Source organism: Arachis ipaensis, chromosome B7 (genome assembly GCF_059453495.1).
Source record: "Arachis ipaensis isolate K30076 ecotype BB chromosome B7, ASM5945349v1, whole genome shotgun sequence".
Lineage (NCBI taxonomy): Eukaryota > Viridiplantae > Streptophyta > Magnoliopsida > Fabales > Fabaceae > Arachis > Arachis ipaensis.
Window position 1 is genome coordinate 19010799 of NC_142442.1, and position 6000 is coordinate 19016798.

The window sequence follows — 6000 nt, forward strand, 5'->3', positions numbered from 1 at the left end:
TCCCCATGTACCATATCCAAATCTATCACCCCGAGAATCAGAGGTTCGCCTCAAGGAAACAGTAGATCAACTTCAAACAACCCTTCATCAACTGGAGCAAGCAGTAAGTCTATTATATTCTAGACGTTCAAACATTCAAGGACCTCCCACAGCCCTGTGTGGACAATCTAACGAAGAGCGTAGCATGAAGGAGATACTAGAAACTCCAGTGGACAAGACAGAGCATGGCTTCGTCCTGGAACAAGTAGAGGAAGCTGTCATTATTAAAGAAGAAGAGTTGGTTGAAGACTTAGGAGACGCTGAATTTCCATGGGAATCCAGAGTTATGGAAAATTCTGTCAAGGACGTTACAATTGATGCTAAGGAGGACAATGCCCAACCCCACATAATGAACTTGCATCCGCGAGTGAATTCTTTGAGATCGAAGAATCTTCCCCAAGTGAATACGAAGGTGATACGGAGGTAGATTTCTCTCAACCTCCAGTCTATGACTTAAGTGATGAGGAAGACATAGATAGCTTTGATCAGGACATGGATACATTTGAAGAATCTTGCAAAGAAGTGGAAAAATTCACAGAAGAGCACAAGGGAGTAGAACTCACAAAACCACTGGAACCACCTATCCCAAGGCCATTACCACCCAATACAAGTTTCAAGTGGGTACAATCCTTAACCTTTAGCTTTATTTTTCCGCTTGAATATGGTTTGCTTGAAACAGATGGCCAGCTTAGAGCTCTCTGCGGCTTTAAGAGTAAGCGAGAAATGGCTCGTACTCAAAGCTGGTGCACAGGTTTAATAAGGTTCCATGCTTTAACTCGAAGTGCACGGATTGGCATCATGATCAATCGGATGGATCTCGGAAAAAGTTTGGTTATCCTGGTGAGAATCTAATTTCTAAACCGCCCAGATGGAAAAGTATAGATCAAGACGAAGGCGGATTTAAAAGCAAAGTTTGGGATCATGGAATCTATGCTGACAATCATCACCCCGGGAGCCTGACAATCTGTTTGAAGCTGCTCAGAAGCTTCACATGCCTAGTTTGGGACACCGGAGGCTATTGGCATTCCAAGCATTAGTGGAGATTTCTGGATGAATTTAAGCATAAGCCGCCATAACAGGAAGCTCATCCAATGTTCAACTTAAGGACTTTAACTAAAAGTGCTAGGTGGGAGACAACCCAACATGGTATGATCGTTCCTTTTTCAATTTTTATTTAGTTTTATTTGCTTTCAAGTTTTATTTTATTTTATTTAGTTTGCATCGCATTCATATTAATCGTTGCATTCCGCATACAGTTCAAAAAAAAAAGGTGCGCGACGCGACCGCATCATTCATGCGATCACGTCAAGTTGCGAAAAACACTTCCCACGCGACCGCGTCATTCACGTGGCCGCGTGACCTGGAGATCGGCGTAAAGATCCAACGTCCAGAAAGTTAGGCTAGAATCGTGCGGCCATTGTGCGTTTCGCACAAACGGCCCACGCGATCGCGTCCTTGACGCGATCGCGTCACTTGCACAACATCAATCCCACGCGATTGCATCAGCGACACGATCGCGTTGTATGGATTACACAACACCCCTAAAGGAGACAGAGAGTTGCGTTGAAACGACGCTGGATTTATGCGTTTAGCACAATTTTCAGCAACGCGATCGCATGCCCCAGGCGATCGCGTCATTCACTCTTTTAGCTATTCCATGCGATCGCGCCACTCACGCGGTCGCGTCGACCCCTATTTCACTCCAGCCACGCGACCGTGTGCTCCACGCGATCGCGTGGATTCAAATTTATAACCCTCCCCAGTCACGCGAACCCTACCATTCGCGCCCCCCCAAACCCTTCTCCTTCCTTTCTTCTTCTCCGATCACACCACCACCACCCAGCCACCATCACCAAACGACCGCCACCCCGCCGACCACCCAGACACCGCCGCCACCCACCCCTTCCTTCCCCCCCTCTTTCTTCTTCTTCCTTCTTCTTCCTCCCTCCACCGCCCTTGCCCTCCTCCGCGATCACCACCACCGCATCGCCGTCACCGACCAGCGCCACCCACGCCCCCTTCCTTCCCCTATCCCCCTACCCCCATTACCCCTACCTTTCCCTCCCTGCCCCCGAACAGCAGCCACCGCCGCCGCGCCACCCTCCTCCGCCGCGCCAGACACCACCGCCACCATCCCCAGCCACCTCTCTGCCCCACTCTCCTTAATTCGCCTACCAGGTTCCGACGAACGCCACCCTTCTATCCATTCGTAGTTAATTCATATTTTTCTGTTTATGTTCATATTTAGGCTAGTTAGATATGCATGTTGTAGTGGATTCTAGGTTGTTAGGTAGCTTAGGATGTGGTTAGTGGATTTAGGCCTGTTTACTTGAACTGTTCGTGTTTCTTGTTTTATCAATTTGCAATTCTGTTGTTGCTGTGAAGTTTAGTAATGTTCATATGCTGCTCTTCAAGTTCATGCTGCTATGCTCTTTCTTATTCATACTATTGAATTGGAGCTTTACTTTTGATTCATATGAACTATTCTGATTGCTGTTTATTTTCCGGGACAATCCAATTTCAGCCGGAATGCTGCCCAAATTTTTATAAACTGTTTTTGACTTTCATTCATGTTTTGGTTTTGGCTATTTAAACTCTGTTTTACTCTGCTTTTACCAAACCAATTCATGAATGCCAGGGCAAGCTTTCTTATTCTTTTTGATTTCCTGGTTCATAAATTGCATTTTTGATGCTTAGATTCCAATTTTTTGCTATTTCTATATCTATCTGAATCATCATCAACCTAATTTCCTTATTTGGTTATGAGTTACCTGCAGCCCTTAATTGTGAATGCTTGTTACTTAGAAACTTATCATTATGCCACTTACATTAACCCACTTTTTCCTAACTCACTAATATTAACTTCTTACACTCTTTTTCAATTCTAACCAACCTAACCTTTCATTCTCTCTCTTCTTGGTTTTTCACTTTCTCTTTAACCTTCTAACCATGGCATACTGATAATTTTTCCTAATTAACATCCTTCTATTACATTTTGGATTGTGAATTCTTCTTTTCAGACTTTTAACTCCTATACAATCCTTAATGCACATTTACTTAACTCATTTTCCTTATCCTATTGCTCCTTTGCCACTTTGTGTTTCTTTTGACTATTTGCCTACTTGTTTTCCTGTTTTTATTATATCCTGATTTTCTGTTTTTTCAGGATGTCTTCCACCCAGAGAAAGGGAAAAGCAAAGGCAACTACTGGCAAACGTAAAAGAGGAGAATCCGCTATGTCCATCATGGATATCATGCACGATGACTCCTGGAGGGAGAAAAACTTTACCCCGCAGGAGAAGGCCGACCAGCTACTCCCTGCTACTGATCCAGTAAAGTTTGCAAACCGATACTGTGAGCTGAAGTATCCGGTATTTGCAACCTCCAGGAACCTGTACCTGGAGAGGACTTTGAAAATCCCAGAAGAACTCCAGCAATACACCTCTGATCAGATCAAACAAAGAGGCTGGTTCTTCCTGGAAAGAAACCTGACTGAGGTCAATGCATCTTGGGTAAGGGAATTCTACTGCAATTACTTCAAGACTTCCCTAGATGCAGTAAACCTTAGGGGGAAGCAGATTCTGGTCACTGAAGAGGCCATAGAGGATGTTCTGAAACTTCTGCCTAAATCTGATCAGCTGGATGGTTATCAAAGAGCTGAGGAAGATATGCGCTTCATGAAGTTTGATTGGGATGCAGTCAAGGCCAGGATAGCCCTTGACCCGACCGTTCCATGGATCATGGGTCAGAACACCACCATGCCAAAGGGAATCAAGCAGTTTTACTTGAATGATGAGGCTCGGCTATGGCATCAGATACTTAGCAACTTCATCATGCCGAACACTCACGAGACTGAGATACCTGCCGCTATGATCACCCTCCTATGGTGTGTGATGGAGGGTAATGACCTGTACCTGCCACGCTTTGTCGAGCTGACGTGTCTTGGAAGGATGCTGATGAAAAGTCACCTGCTGCAGAATGCAAGAAGATTATCCCTCACAGCAGGAACTTTCTGGCTTTGGGCTACAGACCTCCTTTTCTCACTGCTACTGCTGAGACAGCCACACCATCTGCTGGCCCCTCTTCCTCTACAGATACCCCTGCCACCACCACTACACCTCCACCTGCCCCAGAGCCTGTCTATCATCTAGTGCACCGCCTGTTTCGACGGCTTGACCAGATGGAGCGTCGCAACAAGCGACGCTATGAGCACCTGAAGCTGATGATACGATCTGGCGACATCCCCTCCGAGCCTGACACACCATCCGAGGCATCTGAGGAGGAGGCGGATGATCACGAGGCAGAGACCCATCCACAGAGCGAGGCTGCACAGGCAGACACAGAGCAGGCTGCATCACATCAGGAGGCTCCACCTCAGATTCAGGCTGTAGACCCCGAGATCCCTATCCAGTCAGCACCTCCTCTGCAGCAAGCAGATCCTCAGACCACCACCGCAGAGACTCCAACTACCCGTCCTTCCAGTGATGACACCCCTTCACACCCTGCTTGAGTGAGCATCAGGGACGATGCTTCATTTTAAGTGTAGGAAGGTCACCATCTCTGGCGTACATTTTTTTGGTGAACCACTACAGACTCTTTTTTATTTTATTTCGCTATTTTTCTGTATTTTTCTGTATTTTTCTTTTCTCAGTGCTTATATATTGCTATTTTTATGTATTTTTACTCTATTTCTGCATTTTGCACTTTAGTTCATATTTTAGCCATTTAGTTTAGTAGCAATTCTAACTTATTAGTTATAGAAATTGTGGATTAATTAGTATAGTTTACCCTTTTTAGCATAAGATAGCTTAGTTTAAATTGAAAAATATAAAAAGGGAGTAAACTAGGAACTTGAACATAATAGAAACAACCCACACCTTGTATGTATAGCATTACATGTTAGTTAGTTAACAACATTTCATCAAGGAGGAACACTAGAACTTTAAAGCCATTCAAAATAAATTTTACATTGAGAATAATGAGAACTTTTAATTTTACTTGCATGACATGCATAATTGATAAATGATTTTTGAGCTAGAGAACACACAGCCTGTGAGTTTTGAGCTTAATTGTATGGTTACATTCAAACCATAATTTTTATTCCTGTGTGTTCTGCCCTTCTTATTTATTCTGATGTTCTTTACTTTGTTTTAATCTATATGTCCAATTATAGAATAGAAATACATACCAAGAGAGTAATTGAGGCCATTATTTGATTTTAGCTCACTTATCCCAAAATAGCCTACCTTTTACATCACCCTTGTTAGCCCCCTTGAGCTTTTAAATCTCTCTTATTCTATCAGCCACATTACTAGCCTTAAGCAGAAAAACAAAATAAAAATCCCAAGTTGAATCCTTGGTTAGCTTAAGATAGAAATTGTGTAATTGTTTAAGTATGGGAAACCTATTGGGAACATGGATGATAAAAACAAAAGGTAGAAAAGTTGAAAAGAATAAAATAATTCAAAATAAAAGTTTTGGGAAGCATGCTCATGTGAAATCAAAATAATTGAATTACCATGTGCATTAAAAAAAAGTGTTATTTTTCAATAGTTGAATAAAGGGGACACAAAAGAATTCCCCAAATGTGAAATAAAGCAATGCACATGGGATAAAAATAATAAACATTGAAACATGAGCATGTAACATCAAAAGTGGGAAAATATAGGAAAATAGGTAAAGAAGCTTTGCTTTACAAGGTATGTATGTTAGGTGAGATCTTAGACTAATTAAGGATTCACTTATTAGCTCACTTAGCCTTATAATATACCCTTACCTTTACCTTGGCCCCATTACAACCTTAACTAAAGACCTCATGATTTTTGGTATGTCTATATTCTATAATTGTTGATTGGTTAGATGAAGAAAAAAGTTATAGAAAGTAAGAATAAAAAGAAGAATAGAGTGATTAACCCAATAAACACTGAGTGACTAGAGAGTAAACACAAAATCCAGTGAAGA